Consider the following 20,843-nt stretch of genomic DNA (forward strand, 5'->3'; position numbering starts at 1 on the left):
TCACTCTCTCAGTTCCCTCTTGGGCAAAATGAGATACAAATTTTCATTTGCAACTATATCTCTTTCAAACTCATATTCCAAACCCTAAATTGCTACCTAGATATTTCTAGCCATATGTCCCACTGATAGGCTCAAACAGAACACACATTGAAACAAAGTATCTACTTTCTCTAAAGTCTAATTCCATTGTCATTTCTCTGACTGATGTCAAATTACTACCATTCCTTCAAGCTCCTGAACAAAAATAGAAACATTGTCTGTTTTTCCTCTCTCACCTAACATATAAACAAGTCAAAGACTTTCTTGCTTTCAGCCTTATATCCAGATCTTTTCACTCCAGTCCCATTGTCATTTCCCTGTTATACATTGGCCTCCAGTTCATTCATTCCTGTAACTGGCTATGGTGCAAAGAACAGAGATTTTGGTGTTCATATGAACCTGGGTTAGACTACCTTGTCAAATTTTAAATAAATTACTTAAAACTTATTTTCATCATCTTTAAAATTGAGATAAAAAATAGTTATCTTATGAGTTTGATGTGAGTATAACCTGAAATCGTTTATCTGAAGACTTAGCAGAGTCTAGTGTACCCACTTAAGAAAATCAACCATCTCAATTAATTCCAATCACTCCTTTCTTCGACTACAGGCTGCTAAGGATTACTGCAGAAAATCATATAATTCTGTAAATTTGGAGTCACGAAGAATAGCTGGGGTCCCCATAATTATTCGTGATTTTTTTAAATAGATTTTATTTATCTGAGGGACAGGGTAGGGCAGCAAGAGAAGCAGACTCCCTGCTGAGCAGAGATTCCCAATGCATTCCCAGGACCTTGGGATCATAATAAGCCAAAGGCACCAAGAGAGACACCCAGGGAACCCTATAATTAAATATTTATTTTTTTAACTAGCTTCTTTGCCTTTCACTTTCAGAACAATACTGAACCTTCACCATTCTCCATCAGCTCTCTTACCTGTTCTCATTCCATGTAATCTCAGGCATGTCTTTTGCCTTCAACCTTGCGTACAGTTGAGTCTGTCTGCTAACTCATCTCTGTCCTATTATTCTTTTCCTCAATCCTTAAACACATTTGAATCTTGTCATCCTAAAATGTCCCTTCTTGGTCGTTAAGGACCTAAACTTGAACCACCATTTTAGTCCTCTTGTCATTCCAGGAAAAGTTTCTTTAAAAGATATTCTTTATTCACACAATGTACTTAATTCTGTATTTCTTAGCCTACTGGAATCAGACTTGCTTCTTTACCCATCCTCTAACTTAGATCATATCTAGGTGTTCAATGACCTGTCCATTTTTAAAATAGGCCTCTCTACTGAATATACATTTGTCCCTCATCCCTTCTCAAATTGTCTCTTCTTTTGGCTTCCATGACACTGCTCTTTCTTGCTTCCAGAACTGTCCCTTTATAGTCTTTCTTGTGAGCTCAGTCTGCTTGGTGTTTAAGTGTTTACCTGAGCTGCTCTCAAATGAAATCTCATGTGTTTTCATACTCTGAACAATCACTTGCATGCAAAGGATTTCCAATTATATGTTTTTGTTTTCAGTCTTGAGCTCTTCTTTGAGCTCCAGCCCTATGTATACAATTCTTGACTCAGTTACTAAGCTACATGTCTTCATTTAACTCTTCCACAGGCAGTTTCAACATATCCAAGAGAACTTAGCATCTTTTCCCAAGACCTGTTCCTCCTCTTTCATTTCCAAGATCAGTTACTGATACTATCATTGCAATAATCAGTTGCCCTCCTCAGAAACTAGTTTTTCTCTTTTCATCTCTACAATAAATCAGTGACTGAATCCAATCCTACTAAGTTAATAATGATTCTCTACTTCATAATGGTTTCTCCATTCCTAGCATCAATGATATTATTCAAGCCCTTAACATTTCCCCCCGACCTAAAGAATATATTCTAAGTATTAAGCATATGAAAAACTAATATAGTGACATAGAGTGGACACTAGGAACTGTTTTGTTTGTGTTCAAATACTAACTCCAATAACTTACCAGTTCTGCAATCTTAGAAATGCATACAATCTCACTGTCCCTAATTTTTCTCCATCAGGGAGAATGTAGCGTCTTTACCTGGTCAGCTGTTACTTATTTATTCCTCAAGGCTCAGTTAAGACGTCACCTGTTTAAGGATCCCTTCCTGGGGACATCAAGTTAAATTAAAAAAATCCCTTCTCTATAATATCTTGATATCCTTTGTAGCCTCTACTTAAAGTTTATTATGTTTCAATTCATTCTGCTGCAATACGTGTCTGTTTAATGAAAATTAGCTTATTTGTGATAGTTAAATAGGGGAATGGTGTAATATAATGGACGTGTCAATATAATGTTTGTTCATTCTTAACTTTTCCAGCCTGTTTTTATTTTGAAGGTATCAAAAGCAAACTTTTTCACAGTTACAGAGAACATGTTAGTAATACAGTAAAACTTCAAGGAAAAAGCTGGAAAACTAAGTGCCTTACTCTAGACAATAGGTTAGTTGCTTCAAAAGTTGTTATACTTTCCATAACATTCATTAATCTAAGGAATTTGAAAGTGAAGATGACATAACTATGAAGACATTTCTCATATGGTAAATACTTTGGGAAAATTTTTTAAATTTTGATCTATCTAGTGTATTGTGGACGAATATTTTCAGAGTTCTTAGAGGGAAACATAAATGCAAGAGTTAAATATCAGCAAAGAATCAACTGGCTTTGTTAATGGATGCAAATGTCAGTGGAGATATAGGTGTGCTTCTGTCTTTGTTAAGATTGTCATTGCTTTTGTTAGTACTCTTCTTTTAAAGTTACATAGGCTTTAAGTGGTCTGCCCAATCCTATTTATTTTTTTCCCTTTAAGCCCTGTTACTTTTAATGGAAGTTTTTCAACACACAAGGTACTTTTTAGGAATATGTATATGACACTATTAGAGGAATGCCCACACCTTAAAAGGATACATCTGTTGTCCCATTAATCGTAATTTCTGAGAGAGAAAGGACCATCAGGAAATAGCATTTGTATTGTCATTCCCTAACTTAATAATGTTCAGTGAACTGAATGAAACCACAGAAAATGCTGAATAAATGTTACCTCTTTTTTTTTCCTCATCTACTGTCCCCTTTTCAGCGTTCCTCAAATTCAACGGAACACAAACAAGTCTCTGTGTGTATTCAACTTCTGTGACAGAAATACTTCAATCACTTATATGGTAAAGCCTGGGTCTTTTGACTTGAGTACCGAGGCTATAGTCACTCCGAATTTCCTGTGCCAGTCAGTCAAGTCAGTCTGCTGTGTTCTTGCTACACGCTGTGTATTTATTTGCTCCCTTATTTTGCTAATGCCCTTTTCTCACCGTCTTCCCCAGAATGGACTCTCCACTCCACTCAAATAATCAAAGTCCCCCGGTTGGCTGTAGTGCCACCTCTGTCCACTCTCTTCTCGAAGCAGCTCTTGTGATAACATGTAATGTGCATTGGTCACTAACTCTCACATACTGTTATTGATCTTTTTATTAAATATGGTCTAAACAGCATGAAGTAGTTCTGAATCTTACATTTCTTTGAGTTCCACGGTCCAAGAGAGAAATTTATATTTAATACAAATTTGTTGATGACTTAAAAAATAAAAATAAAACTAAGAGACCCAGAAAAAGTCATGTTGAACTGAAGTGAAAACCTGGCAAATTAGTGAAGCATGCTAAGAGGTTATTGTAATATCTGTACATGTGAGGTTTTGTGGAACTGAACAGTCCTTGTGCCATTGGAATGAGAAGGAAGAGATGGAAAAAAAAAGAAAGAAGGGAAATAAAATTACATTAGGTAAATAAAGGATAAGGGTGAATAGAAAAAAATAATCTAAATTACAAGGTCAAATTAATAAGAAAAAAAAAATGATCACATCCCTGAAACAGAAGATGTTAAAATTTACTATAGGAAGATATAAACAAAGAATGTGGCTTTCTTTTTTTTCTATATTTGGGATTATGTGCAAGATGATGCAATACAAAAGCTGTACCTTGATTAAAATTTAATATATCCTTTATTCCTTAATTTTTCATCTTGCCTCATTATCTATGAACTCTTATTAATGCTGGTAACTGATGCTCACCATCCCAAACCAACAGTTGATAAAAAACAAACAAAATATCCTGAAATAGTCCATGGGTATTTTAAAATAGAAGGTGCCCAGGGGTAATTTAAAATACATTTTAAAATTCCTAGTGCATTAATAGCCTAAGCAACAAGTTAGAATGAAACTTTTAAAAAATGTAACTAATATATGACCATTTGACTCTGAATTATATAATTTAAAGTAAGAAATTATTTTAGTTCACAACCACCCAATTATTTGATTTAAGGATTTTCCCTTTTGTTCTGAAAACCAGAAGTGAAAGGATAAGAGTGTGTGTTATATTAACAAAATAGTAATTTTGTGAAACATCTCCTTCATTTTTTTGAACTATAATAAATATATCAGGTTAATTTAGAAAATGGCTATCTCACAGAACTCCCTGAACTATTTGCTTATTTTGTTTTATATGTATTCCCCCCAAATCTCTTCATTGTACAACAAAATAATTTTAATTGAAAATCAAGAAATTAGAATCATTTCAAATCATTACCTAAATCTGGAATGAATGAAATCATCAGATCTGACTGTTCTAGAGCCTAAATTAATGTGAGTTGTGATTTATGCATTTTTATTTATTTTTTAGAGTGCAAGCTAGATTAGACCAATACTCCTAGAAATGCATAGAATTCTGAAATCTTTTAAAATATTTTTTCATTGTTAAGTGATCATGACCTTCATCGATACTGTGGAATTATCCAAATATGATCACTATTTTGTCATTACATTTTTTAAGAACTTTGATCTTAATGTGTTTCTTAGGCTATCTGTTAAGACTTTCATATGGCAGTCTTTCTCAATGAAATTATATTTTCTGCAGCAAATCTTATAATCCACAGTTAAATATAAAGCAATTGGGATTATTCCTCTCAATCAATCCTTAGAAGAAGTCAAAGAAACAATTACATTTTGTTTTGTTTTGTTTGTTTTATTCTAAGCATGCCTTTGAATTTCATGATGGTAATAATGAAAATTGATACTTACTGAGTGGTTAGAGTTGTCATCTATTGTGCCTGAAGCTTTATAGATACTAGCTCATGTAACCCTCCCAAACTCTATGAAATAGCTAAGGGTATTATCTCTATTTCATAAAAGAACAAATCAAGAGTTCAGAAAGTTCTATCACTTGCCCAGACACATAATTAGAAAACCTTCCTAGTGGTATTTAAGCCTGTGTCTATCTTAAATTATAAACCTTATCCCATCTTATGTAAAAGAAGATAATTATCTTCCCCTTCAGTTTTTTTCAAATGAAATTTACTTAACTTTATACTGTACTTTTTATCTGTGTCTTCTCTAATCACAAGCTACTCATCTTCATGGTAGCATCTTAAACTACAACCTAAATATAATTTAAAATGTTATTAAGGAAATGATATCTTTAAGATTACACAGTAACATACATTGTTCTGCTTCTCTCAGATCCACAAATTTAATGTGATTAGTCAGAAATATTCAGCATGTACACTCATTTCTCGTACACACATAGGAGACTATTGATGTAAAGGGAGATTTTTCATTGCTGGGAAAGAGGCCTAAGAGAGAGTTAAGCTGGACATTTCTCAACTTACAGGCTGATTAGTTACAACAGTTCAACTAGAAAGTCATTGCCCAGGGCAGTGTTCAAAGTGGTAGATTCTATGATATAAACTGGCAGAGGGACATTAAAGCAAGTAGCAGAAGAGGGTCCTTTTAGGGAAAAATGTGGTAGAAAACATGAAAAACAAAATATACTTTGAGAGTCTCTCAGACCTGATGGGAAGGCCACCCATGCAAGTCCCCTCCTATTGTAACTGCACAAAAGAGATCACCCTCCTTGTACATTTGCATCTATTTCATGTGCCTTTTTTTAGAGTAATGTGATTTAGCGCTGGTGTCTGCTGGATAAAAAGAGTCTGATTAATGTGTGACACTTCATGTTATAGCATATACTTCCATGTAAGTGATGGAAGACCCTCACATAATTGGATCTGAAATGGAGTAAAATGATGAAAAATTTAGCATAGCCTTTGTCTTTATATGCTATAGTGGGGACAGCTGAGAGGTCAGGATACTTGGAAACGATGAGGGGCATTTTATAGTCTCTACTGGTAAAAATTTGTTTAACACAGTCTCATGATTAAAAGGAATGTGTATCCTGCTGTGGCACCAAGGTACAAGAGAGGGAATAATAAATTGGTGCCATTGACAAGATGTCATTTGTTATCTGCTTTAAAATGTCAGGTCATGTCATTGTGGTGAAATATTTTCTCTCTTGATGTATGTCTTACAAAGCAGGTTCAATGTTTGGCACTATTCTATTTCAATAAAAGAAAACAGCTTTTAATCTGGAAAGCACTGTCACCAGGAGGAAAATAAGGTCATTTGAGACTCTTATTTGGCCATTTCCCCACAACCCTCCATTAGCACTGTATTTCAATAGCCCAGTTGGTCCAAATTCTTTCTTTAATTTATCTTTTGAGGAGTGTAATTATCCATCTGCTCTCTTGGCCAAAGGCAGAGAGAAAAGGGAATTTTAGATATTGCAAGGTTATAAAAAGGCCAGAACCTGGTAACTGCACATCCTTATGTGGTATACCTTATGAGATTGTTAGATTCTTCATAACTCTTTCTTTCCAGAAGTCTCAGAGTACAAACATAGAAAACAAAGCTTTACTAGACTATATCAATTAAAAGTAGGTGAAAAGATTTTTAAAAGACAAAAATAGAGAAAAATATGAAAGTTATAATACTGTTACGCAGATATATAATTTCAGTTATTACGAAACGTGAATGCAGTAAAACACAGGGCACTGAAAGATCCAGTAAGCTGTTTTTCATTTTCCATCTACCCACATTTTTAATATAAACTCATTATTGTGATCTTGGACAGAATATGTCTGTCTTGCACACATTCGACCGAACTGGTATCTTGAATTTTGGACCCATGTTCTCATGGAACTGGAAGATCAAAATCCATTTTGGATAATAGGAAACAAATGAGCCAACAAAGGACTAAATAAGGAGTTGTCTTACTTCTTTTGGGATGTATCATAGCTCAATGTTTCACACAAAAGTCAAAATTACAAGTGTTGAACTATAAAACCAGATAAAATGAGAAAGAACAGAAGTAACTCTGACTTATTACTATGTCATAAAGAAAGTTTTTATCATTGTGCTAATGACCTATAGGATGTTATAAGAATATACTGTTCTGCATATAACTCAGCATAAAAATTTTCCTTAAGGATCCAAATATATTTTTCCAAGTGACTTTTAAAATGCAAACTGGTGATTTTATTTTATTTTTAAATTCTTCTTATTGAAGTAGAGTTGATATATGATGTTATATTAGTTTCAGGTGTCAACATAGTGATTTGATAATTTTGTACATACTCAATGCTCATAATAAGTATAGTCACCATCTGTTACCATATAATGTTATTATATCATTATTGATGATATTCCCTATGCTGTACTTTACATCCCTGGGACTTAATTATTTTTAAATGGAATTTCCTACTTTTTAAGCCCCTTTACCTATTTAGCCATTCTCCCATCCCCCTCTCATCTGGCAATCACCAAATTGTTGTTTGTATCTGTGAATCTGGTTTTTTTTTTAATTTGTTTTGTTTTTTAGATTCCATATGTAAGTAAAATTATGTAGTATTTGTCTTAGTTTGACTTATATTATTTAATATAATACCTTCTAGGTTCACCCATGTTTTCACAAATGGCAAGATTTCATTCTTTTTCATGACTGAGTAACACTTCATTGTGTGTGTGTGCCATATCTTTATCCTTTCATCGATCAGTGTTCATTTTGGCCACTTCTATATCTTGGCTCTTATAAATAATGCTGCAGTAAACAAAGGGATGCATATATCTTTTTGATTAGTGTTTAATTTTATCTGCATTATCTACCAATAGGGAGGTTTTGAATTTATACTCTTTGACATGCAAGGATATTGTGGAGGATATCTCAGAGGCTTAGGGACAGTTATTATGAAGAGATGAAAAGGTGGGCTTACAAACACTCAAACCCCACTTCGGACTAGGTGACAATTTGTTGTTCCTGTTGTTCTTTATATTTTTTTTAAAAAAGGCATTGGTCGGGCATCTGGGTGGCTCAGTCATCTAAGTGTCTGCTTTTGGCTTAGAACATGATCCCAGGGTCCTAGGATTGAGCCCCACATCTGACCCCTGCTCAGCAGGGACTCTATTTATCCTTCTGCCCCTCCCCCTGCTCATGTTCTCTCTCAAATAAACAAATGAAATCATAAAAAAAAAAAAGGCATTGGTCTGCTGTTAAAACTGGCTTGGAAATAAAAATCTTCTTATCAAGAATCAAGCTCATAGATCATGTTGCAAATTCAAATGCTCACAAAAGCCAAGACAATCACTTTCTGAACCAGATGGTAGAAATGCTCTGTCTGAATGGAGTTCCAGTGCTGCAGCTCACTCTTGCCACACCAGCTTCCACATTTACCAAAATGCTGTGCCATATCTCATTTTTCAGTTATAGTTTACAATTTTAGATTTTATTCATGGGAAATCGTCTAGGCATTAATACTGAAAAATGATTCAAATTACATATATGTAAATATCTGTGTTTGTGTATGTATGTAGTCTATCTACCTATCATCTATCTATCTATGTACAGGCTAAAGTAACTTTACCCTATGAGTAATTTGTGACCACCTTCTAGTTTTTGTTAATTAATTACTTTTCAAATTAATGAGGTGTGTTTTTTCAGAACTCTTTGTAGCAAACAAGTTATATAGAATGGATTTACATTACTATTATCTTATTATAAACCAGAAGAAATTGAAGAGGCTATTACAGGTAAACAGAAATCCCAATGAATTTATATAACCTCTAGTCATATTCCGGAACCCAGAAAGAGAAAGGAAATGATTCACCTCAGAAATACCATCTTACACAAGCTTAGCAACTGGTGAGAAGGTTATCATAAGCAAATAAACTAAAGGATAAGAACATTCATAAAAGATGACTGATCTTTAAAGACTTCTGTACACACAAGAAAAATCTTCCATATTATAATGAGTGTATCAAACTCCCTCAGAGACTGCATTTAAATGAATTTCCTATGGTGGTGGCAGCTGCTCCTTCCGTTATAGTTAAAAATATCAAGTGTCTATGTTCTTTTTATTTGGAATGTCTACACAGTTAGCTAATTTAGGTGAAGATAAAACTGCTGAATCCATGCATTAATTCCTTAAGCTTGTTAGTTTAGTGCATAAGAACTATGTATATCTATTTTTAGGGGGGAAAAGTTACTAAAGAAATATAAACCTTAAAGGGATTGGACTTTGAAATATAATGAATGTTCAAATATTTTTAAATATCTTTAATGTAGTTTAATAAAAATAACAAATTATCTTTAAACTCCCCAGAAAAACAAAAGGCCAACAGTGTAAACTATAGAAAAGGGGATGAAATTTGTACCAAAGATGCCTGATGTGGGAGAATGATTTATTGAAACATTAACTTGAATTTTGCTCAGATTGTTTAAATATTTTCCCTTTCTGATTTCAAGAAGATGGTCAATGTTGTATGTGGGGGCTGAAGAATGGTCAGTTCCAAAGGAGGTATTTCTAGGCACAATAATTTAAGGTGCTTTCTTGGGTTTTGTTTGTAAAAGTTATAGAATTCCATGGAATTGTGTCAAAAGGAAAAGAATGTAGAATGCAAAGTTTATTAAATGAGGAAAGGTTCAGAGAAACTCCCTTCCAAAACTATAAAAGCAATGGGATTGGACTCCTATCACATCTTGCAAATGGCAATATCTCAGTGGAGAATAGCTCCATGATATACTTAAGGAGGTTGGACATGGGAAGCCAAAAATCACCACCATGAAAGTGAACAGTGCTTGAGCTTGATATCTGCATTATTAAGACTGAAGTTGGTTTTGACACAGAGCACATCAACTATGACCAGAGTGGACTGAAAACCGGAGGACCCTTCCCCCAAATGTTCTGCAACACATCGGAACCTAAGGAACGTTTTTCATTTGTCCGTACTTTTTATCATTATATTTTTCCCTCCCAAACAATTCTCCATAAATTGTACCTTGGATCCTGGCTTCACCCTCCTGTTACTACTGCTTTAGCTAAGATGGCCAACAAGCTCTCTGTTGCTAAAACCAAAAGACACTTACCATTAAAAGATCCTTTGACTTGACACTTTTTCACATGGTCTGTAGTTCCTTCTTGAAATGTTCTCTCTCCTTGAATTCTGTGATTGTGTATGTGACTTTTTTCCTCTTATCTATGGATAATCCTTCATAGGCTCCTTTTGGGGATTTCCTTCCTATGCCCATTCCATTAAGAAACTACTCTTCCTTCCTTATGCTAACTCTCTTTAGCACTATTTCCTTTTTGCTCCACATGTTCTCCTGGGTGATCCTGTTTTCAATCATCTGTTTTTTTTTATTATTCACTAACCATCTCAGTTTTAAGATTTTATTTTTGTTTGAGGGGGAGAGAGAGAGAGAGCAAGAGAGTGAAAGTGCAAACACAAGTGGGAAGGGCAGAGGGAGAGGGAGAAGCAGTCTGCCTCCTGAGCAAGGAGCCCAATGCAGGGCTCTATCCCAGGACCCTGAGATCATGACTGAGCTAAAGGCAAACATCTAACAGACTGAGTCACCCAGGCGACCTGAATCCTCTGTTTAAACATTACTTGCTCCAGGAAACTCTTCTCGGCTCTTTAAGTCTAGATTATCTGCCCTTTTGTGTGATGTTGTAGAACTTAACCTTATAATATTATTAATCAGAGTCTACTGTAATTATTGTCTCCCATACTAAACTATGAGCATCTCGATATAAAAACTAATCATATTCACTTTTGCATCTCCAAGAATAGCAGTGTTAGAGATATAATGGCTACTCAATAAACATTTATTGATTTTTTTTAAAAAATTGATTGAAATAGAGGGACAACTTCAATATTTCTCTATCCTTATACCATGGGTTATAGACAGATAATGTCTTTTAATTTTTTCTCCATTTTCCTTAGATCCCCAGAGATACAAAAATGCTTGTATTCCTCTTCCTATAACTGAAGCCATTTAATGCAGTCTTTCCTTCCCTGTCTAAGATCAAACCTCAGCTTAAACTGGTTAGAGATTGAGATAGAGGGTGATTGTAGAAAGGCAGGGGTATAAGGACAAAAGAATATAAATTGTACCAACTGTTCTCTGGTTTCCCATCAATTATCCTTCCAACTGTACTAACTTTTCCTTTCCGCTTCAATTTTTTAAACACCTGGCTTCTGTCTATCCCATTTTTGGATCTATGTATTAGCAATGACTTAGATTCTCAGTCCCTATAGAATTGTCCCTGCCATACTCTTGACAGCCTCTTTCTTAATGATCAGAGCTGCTTAAATATCATCCCCTCAGGGAAAACTTCTATAATTCTATTGACTAGGTTATATATTTTTTGCCATATTGTCTTATAGCACAGAATGGCATTTATTCAAAATATTCTTACACAATAGTATTTATATAATTATGTATGTATAATTAATGCTTGTTTATCTCCCTCACTTAACTGTTGGCTCTGTGAAGGCAAATATGTCTACCTGTTTACAATTCTTATTTTGACTCAGAAGCATAGGGTGTGGCACATAGCAGGTATTCAGGTATTCAGTAGTATACAAATAGTGGATTAATGAACCCAGCCTTCTGGTTGGGGGCATATTTCTCTCTGGTACATTTCCTAAAGGCTAGCTTCCTCCAGGTCTTCACCTTTGGATACTCTACCCACCTATTGCTGTCTTGGACTCATCCAGGCCCTGGCACTCACTGCTTCTCTGAAAGGTAGCTTTTTGGTGCTGGGTGTGGCTTTTCTCTAAGCACCTAAAATTTAATCTCTTTCTCTACAATACTCACCCAATCCCATATTTCAGACCCCTCAGAGTGGTTTATTCAGACATATTTATCTAAGTGCCATCTAGTTTTGCCCTACACTGAATCAAATTGCTTTTATAACTCAAGAGATACAGGATATGGTTGGAAGAAAAATGCTGCTACTCCTTGGGTGGTATCTGACATTCTGCACATCTAGAAATGCCATAATGAGGCAACTAGGTGGTTGTTTTAAGCAAGATTTCCAAGTAGAAAGTCAGTTCAAATGTTTCCCTCTATCAACACAAAGTGATAATAAACATGTTTTTGTCTGTAGAGAGAATGAATTGACAAGGAAACACAAATATAGATTCCAGAAAGACCGAAGCCTTCTGCATTCTGTGTAGAAGTAAATATAACATTCAGAAATCAATTGTTGAAATGCTGATATTAAAGAGGGGTAAACTTTGAAAAAGTAAGAAAAGACCTAAGTATGAGTGAAGATACAGTTAATAATTTCCTCTACTCAGTTCATTTTAGGCACACAGTCTTTTTATAATTAAGATTGACAATAACTAGAACCCATTCCTCTGAACTAAGAAGCTGTAAACTCACCAAGTCTTTCATCATTTGTATTTCTTCATCTAAGTTATATTCTGTCCTGTGTCTAGTAAAAATTTCCTATATGTGATATAAACCATGCAGTTATCAATTCTGAGTTTATGTTTCTTTAAAGCTAGATTACATAAAATGTACCTTTTGATTTTGTAAACTTAAATTTAATAAAATTACCAGTTTTTCTAGAATATAAACCATCACTCTGGGTACTTAGTGGCATAAAGAGTTATTAATGAGTCTTCTTTTCATGAAAGTGATCTTCATTTTTAAAGACAAGATTGCTTCTGCAGCCTTTTGGAATAATGCCCCCAAAGAGATTTTTGCCATTTAAGTTAGTTTAAATAAAAACAAATAAAGTAATCACATAGATTTCATTATTATCTCAGAATTATTCACCAAGCCTGCTTCTTTCTTAAGTACTTAAACAGTTCATTATTTATTTTATCTCCTCAGAGGTAGGTTGACATTTGCAATCTAATATTTCCAGTCTTCCACATACATAAACATTTCTAGACAAAAGTATCTTTTTATAAATATATCATTAGATCACTGGGACTTACCTTCATACGCCTCATTTTATCAGCATACCTGCAAGTTGATTACAGGAGAGTATTTCTGATCAAATCAAGGGTGATATAAAAGAATTTTGTGATCATAACAAAAGTATGTATGTCATTATGAGGTCACTACTAAAGGGATCTTATAGTCAATGTATTTGTTAAGAATAAAACAACTAAATGAGGGGGCATCTGAGTGGCTTAGTTGGTTGAGTGTTCAACTCTGGGTTTCTGCCTAGGTCAGGATCTCAAAGTTGTGAGATCAAGCCCCACATAGGGCTCCACATTCAGTGGGGAATCTGCTTGAGATTCTCTCTCTCCCTTTCTCTTTCTTTCACTCCCTATTTAAAATATTTTAAATAAATATTTAAAAAAATAATAAAGCAGCTAAATGAATCAGAATTTTGATAATAAACACTGTCTGTATTTTCATTACTGTCTATACAAGTTTCAGTAGGTGGAATTAAAAGAAATAACTTTATATCTGCATTGATTCCTTGTTCATCAAAAATATGAATATAAATTATTTATTCATTCATTTATTCATTCCTTCATTTCTTTCCTTCTTTGCTAAATGTACCTGTTTCATATTTGTTAGGTGTTAGGCAAATTCTAATGTTGATGGGATATGCGGTCACAATTAAGTAGCTTAAGTTGCAATGGGACAAGTACTATTCACACAATATCATATTCTATAATTGAATGTAGTCATTTTAAGTAAAGATAAAAATTGGAAGCAGATTAAAGAGGAGATTAATTTCAATTGGAAACTACATCATCAAGAAGAAACTTGGATATGTAATGGAGGGAAGGATATTTTACAATAATAGTAGATACCTTTTATGATATACATATTATTTTTAAGGACTCTGTAAATATTATTACACTTGTTTCTGGCAAAAACTGGACAAGTTAAATCTTGCTTTTCTCATATTACAGATGATAACACTTAAAGAGTTAAGGTCCTTGACCGAAGCCCAAATTATCTTAATGCCAACAGAGTCAGAGTTTGAACCTAGGTATATCTGATTCCAAAGCCTGAGTTCTAAATCACTTTGCTATATTTGACCCCCTCTAAAGAGAGATAATGAGAGCAAAGGTAATAAGGTAGACAAGTATACCAAATGCATGAAAAAAAAAATGTGGGCAGGGCTAGGATGATAGTGACTGAGATGCATGTGCCCGTATACATCTGTGTGGACCCATAAATTGTATGAAAGCATCCAAGAGCAACAGCACTCAGAATGAAGTCCAAGCACCTCACCATGGTTCCTATGCTCTAGGTGATCCCAGGTCCATTTTTTTTTTTTTTTTTTTACTCCATTTCCTACCATCCTTACCCTCATCAATGATGGCCATCTTTTTTTGAGAAAATTAAGTGTCTTGCACATTTGGATTTTAATACTAACTCCTTTCTCTCCCTTCTTTCAATTTAAGTGGCTTCCTTCTTATTATTCAAATATTACCTTCAAAGACAGTTTTATAAAAATATTTTAAAGTTTATTTGAGTAATTTCTATATCAACATGGGGCTTGAAATCATGACCAAGTGATCAAGAGTCACATGTTCTTCCGACTGAGCCAGCCAGGCATCCTAAAGACACTTTTTATTTAGAGTTTCTCAACATCAAGATCTCTTCCTCTCATAAAAACACTGTTCCCACCCAACCCTCTGGCTGTGATATTCTAGTCTTCGTTTTCTACAGCATTCATCACAACCTGAAATCACTGTGCCATGATTTTAATGTTTATTGTCTTCTCTTGCCTAGTAGAATGTAACCTCCATGAACAAGGACATTTTTTATCTTGTCCACTACTTTATTTCAGTGCTTTAATGCATATGAAGTATTCAATAATTATTTGATAAGAAAATAAATGAATGAAATCCTGAATCTAATATTCTCATTAATCTTCTTGAAGTCAGAGCCTCATCTGAACAGCTCATAGGCTGTCTTTATTCCTCTCCTAGGGCACTAATTATTCTCAGTCACAGTCTTCTTATGTGATATGTAAATTATCAGATGGCAGTTGCCTTCAGAGGAGGGACAACTCCTCTTTATCCCCAAACCACTGGGCATATTACTCCTACACACTCATTTCATTGAATTCCAGCAAATAGACATCACTGAGTATACAGAATTCAGCAAGTAGTACAGAAGGTCATTTGAAATGCTGAGTTATAACCACTAACTTATAAGGGTTCTGTGGATAAGTTGCTGAAAGGACCACTTTAAGATAGAGTATTTTTGCAAATACATTAAAATAATTTAGAGCTATAAATACAAATGCATAGATGTGATGATAATTAAGTTTCAAAGGTTAAAGTCTCACAAGGAACCTAAGAAGGAATTTTCTTAACAATACCCTGGTCTAAAGAAAAAAAAAAAATTCCCAAACTCATGGATTTTAGCAGAAGATGTCACCCTAAAATATGTTACTTTGGCATAAAAATTATTTTTGAGCTAAAGGGAATGAAGAAGGCAGAGATACAAGAAAAGCTATCTGTGTTCCCCTAATTATCTTTTTATTTTTATTTTTTTTTTAATTTTAACTTAACTCTATGGCACACATAGGATTTGAACTCACAACCTTGAGATCAAGGGTTGCATGCTCTACTAACAGCCTGTCAGGCATCTCTGTTACCCCTAATTTTCTAAAAGCATGACCTAATTCTATTACAGTGTCTTCCCTGTCCTCTCCACCAGGAGGGACAGAAGTTAGTCACTAGAAAGCCTCTAGACCCTTATCAGCCAAGAGAAATCATCAGAGGAATCTATAACAAATCTAGAACTAAGCACTATCTACTTAGTTTTCACATTTATTTGCCTTCCCACAATTTGCTACCCCTATAAGTTAAAAGTCCATTTCCTTTGTCTTATGCCTTTGTTAAAATGTTATATAATCCCAAGCTCTAACCACTGCTTTGAGTTACTCATTATTAAGTGCTCCATATATGTGTGATGAATATGTTAATAAATTTATGTTTTTCTCTTATTAATCTGTCTTGTGTTAGTCTAATTTGCAGGATCTCCGTGAAAACCCTAAGAAAGGAAAAAAATTATTTTCCTCTGCTATATCACCTCAGTTTATGTACTAATAAATATATTCATATGGGGTAAGTTTGAGTTATCTAAACAGTTTATCTCTCTCTATACCCATCTGTTTATGTGTCCAGGTTATGTCTCTTTACTATGCTAAGTAATGAATGTTTATAATTTTAATATTTTAAAGTGTACTTTTTCAATATATTTTTGAAGTTAAGAACTTCTGAATGGTTATTTCTATAATTATTATTTATAAATCTTGTGAGTAATATGTTAAAACTCCAGTGTTGTATAACATTAACTGCTCTCTAAAGAAATATTTAGAAACCACTAAATGACTCTTGACAGATAGTAAAGTATGACAAAGGTAGTTATTACCTGTTATTTTCATACTTTCATATGTTATAATCCAATTCACTGTTTATTTTTTTCCTAGTCTTTTCTCATTTGTATTTTCATAATTTTCCTCCTTATTGGAATAGAATTTTCAAATAATCAAATAATATTTGCTATATCACCTTTTTTTTTTTTTTTTTGGAGTCTCAGTCAGAAAGATCTAAAACAAAGCCAAAGATGTCATTTTCAGACCGTAAGTCAAGACAAATTTCTTATCTTCAGATCCTTGTTTTGCATTTTTGTATAAATGAAAATAATAAGTACATTCAAAATTCATTGCAGGATTATATTAAGTTGAGTGAATGATAATATATGAAAATGCCTATCCCAGCACTTGAGCAGCTAGTACATGTACAAAATCATCAGTTTTCTCAGAAAATTAACCAGTATGGCTATGATTTTGGCAGAAGTTGCCAATCACACTCAAACTCACCTCAATATATGTAGAGGGCTCCTGCTAAATATCTAAACTTTAGTTTACAAAGATGTGCAGAAATTGACAAAATCATCTGTTTTTTACTAAAAGAAATTATGTCCTCTATTTTTCTTCTCTACAGTACACCATGTTAAAGATAAAGGAGGTGGAAATTTCATTCAACTATTGTAAAAATCTGTGATTTGACAAAATATCCACTAAGATGCAGTCATACATACTTTAAAATATAGCTAAAGATTCTACTTTTAGGATGGAGTGAACATAGTCCACTCATTATAATCCATTGAATGCAGCTGTTGAACATGGAAAGAATGCAAGGGACAGCTATTTGAAGACTTTAAAAAGTAAATAATGATATGAGGTTTGAGAAATAGGAGTATTGTTCAAAGTATTATATAACCATCAGTGAATCTACCATTATTGTTCCTGCTAGTATCCCCAGCCTCAATTCAATGCAGCCTGAAATCTGAAAGAGACAGTCAGTACATAGAGAAAGCTAAGAAAAAAACCACAATTCTAGCTTGAAGAGCAACAAAGAGATGTCCTAATTCTCAAACAGTAAGAAAAGTCATCAGCTCCTCCCACCCCTTCTTTTCCTTGTTACTGTTTTTTGTGTTCCAGGACCCAAGTAGTCCCAGGAAGCAGTAACAACATGGACTGCAATGGTGAGCAAGGGCAAAAATCTTTAGAAGGGGTCTTCCTCACTGTCTATGGAGCTGGGCTCCTTAAAGGATAAGGAAAATGCTGATTTACTTTCCCCCCCTTTCCAGTCCCCAATTCTTAGTCTCAAATGTGAGAAATGTTTCAGGAATTGTGCAACAGATGTGCATAAAATGAGACTCAACTTTTGTCTCAAGGACAAGAAAAAAGGAGACCCAGAAAACAGGAATACGCCTGGACAGTGGTGCTGGGGTTTGAACCTAGAAGACTAACCTTCTAAAATTATTTATAAACTCACCTCTGAGTTGAACATGAATGGATTTGCCTCTAAGCAGCATATATAGCATTTGAAAACTGAGTACAAGTTAAAACATCACTCAGATTTCAGACTTGGTGTTGGATATTTAGGACAGGTTAGAATAGCACTATGGTAGTTTGAAAACTAAATCAATATTAGAATTGCAACTCATGGGATGCAAGTTGGAACTTACAGCCTGAATCCAACTGCATCAATTGTTTGTAAAAATAAAGTCCCTTCTTTTATTTCCTCTTTTTTATTGGTTGTTTACAACACAAAAATATCGACATTCTTTATAGATGATAAACAAGACTTAGATAGCATCAAAATGAGTAGAATAATCCAAAATAACTCAGTATATGAAGAACTGAGAAAATTTCAACTTGAATGGGGAAAGATAGTTACCAACACTGAGATGACATATTGTTGAAATTATTAGACAAAAACTTTTAGACTTCATTAAAATTATAGACTTCTGTTCTGCAAAACACACTGTTAAAAATGAAATAAGAAGCTATAGACTGGGAGAAAATGATCACAAAATACTTACCTTATAAAGAACTGGTAGCCAGCATACACAAAAAATTCTTAAAAGTCAATAAGAAGAAAACAAACAACAATTAAAATGTGAATAAAAGACTTGAACAGACATCTCACCCCCCCCCAAAAAAAAATACAGATGGCAAATAAGCATACGAAAAGATGTTCAACATTTTATGTCATTAAGGAATTGCAAATTAAAACAGCAATAAGATAACCACTACACACCTATTCAAATGATGAAAATTCGAAACATTGATAACACCAAATAATGGCAAGGTTGAAGAGCATCAGAACTCTGAGTAATTGATGGTAGGACTGAAAAATGGTACGGCCACTTTGGAAAATAGTTTGGCTGCTCTTACAAAACTAAAAGTACTCTTGCATTGTGATCCAGCCATCATACTCTTTGGTATTTGCACAAATGAGCTGAGAACTTATATCCACACAAAAACCTACAAATGAATGTGAATAGCAGCTTTCTTCATACTTGCTAAAACTTAGAGGTAACCAAGAGATCCTGCAATGTGTGAATAAACTGTGGTGCATCCATACAAAGGAATATTATTCAGTGATAAAAATTAATGATGTATCAAGCCACACAAAGACTGGAGCAAACTTAAATGTGTATATTAACTGGAAGGAACCAATACTGAAAGGCTATGGGGGACCTGGGTGTTGCAGTTGGTTTTGGCTTTGGTCATGATCTCAGAGTCATGAGATAGAGCTGCGTGTGGGGCCTTGTGTTCAGCATGGCATCTGTTTGAGACTTCATCTCCCTCTCCCTTTGTCCCTCTGCCTGAATTTGTGCTCATTCTCTCTCTCTCTCTGAATTTTTTTTTTTCTTTTTAAAGTCTACCTACTGTATGATTACAACTATATGACAATCTGGAAAAGTCAAAACTATGGAGATAAATCGAAGTTGTCAGATATTTGAGGGGAGAGAGGGAAAAATGAATATGTAGAAAGGAGGGGATTTTGGGGATAGTGAAACTAATCTGTATGATATTATGATAGAGGATACATGTCTTCACATATCTGTCAAAACCCATATAATGTACCATGAGGCATACCTCCTGTTATTGCGCTTTGTTTTATTGTGTTTCACTTTGTTGCATTTCACAGATACTGCAATTTTTACAAATTGAAGTTTTGTGGCAACCTGTGTCAAGCAGTTCTATTGGCACCATTTTCCAATAACATGTCCTCACTTCATGTCTCTGTGTCACATTTTAGTAATTCTTGCACTTTTTCAGATGTTCTCATTATTATTATATTTATTCTGGTGATCTATGATCAATGATCTTTGATATTATTATTATAATTGTTTTGGAACCCTACAGACAGTGCCCATATAATATTGACAGCAAACTTAATCCATAAATGTGTACTATGACTTCACCGACCAACCATGTTACCGTCTCTCTCCCTCTCCTCAAGTCTTCCCTATTTCCTACAATGATACAGTAATATTGAACTTAGGCCATTTAGTAATCCTACAATGGCCTCTCAGTGTTCAAGTGAAAGAAAGAGGCACATAACTCCCACTTTAAATCAAAAGCCAGAAATGATTAAGCTTAATGAGGAAAGTATATCAAAAGCCAAGATAAACCAAAATCTGGGTCTCTGGAACTAAATAGTTAGCTAAGTTGTGAATGCAAAAGACAAGTTCTTTTTTTTTTAAAGATTTTATTTATTTATTTGACAGAGAGAAATTACAAGTACACTGAGAGGCAGGCAGAGAGAGAGAGAGAGAGAAGGAAGCAGGCTCCCTGCTGAGCAGAGAGCCCGATGCGGGACTCGATCCCAGGACCCTGAGATCATGACCTGAGCCGAAGGCAGCGGCTTAACCCACTGAGCCACCCAGGCGCCCCAAAAGACAAGTTCTTGAAGGAAATTAAAAATGCTACTTCAGTGAACACATGAATAAAAAAAGTGAAACAATTTTATTGCTATTATGGAAAAAGTTTGAGTGATCTGGAAAGATCAAACCAGCCCCAACAGTCCCATAAGCTAAAATTTAATCCAGAGAAGATCTTCACTCTGTTCAATTTGGTGAAGTCTGAGCTGGGTGAGGAAGCTGCAGAAGAAAAGTTTGAAGCTACCAGAGGTTGGTTTATGAGATTTAAGGAAAGAAGCCATCTCCATAACATCAAAGCGCAGGGTGAGGCAGCAAGTACTGATGGAGAAGATGGAGCAAATATCCAGAAGATCTAACTAAGACCATTCTTGAAGGTGGCTAAATTAAACAACAGATTTTCAATGTAGATGAAACTGACTTCTAGCGGAAATTATGCCATCTACATGGAC

Source organism: Mustela erminea, chromosome 2 (assembly GCF_009829155.1).
Source record: "Mustela erminea isolate mMusErm1 chromosome 2, mMusErm1.Pri, whole genome shotgun sequence".
Classification (NCBI taxonomy): domain Eukaryota; kingdom Metazoa; phylum Chordata; class Mammalia; order Carnivora; family Mustelidae; genus Mustela; species Mustela erminea.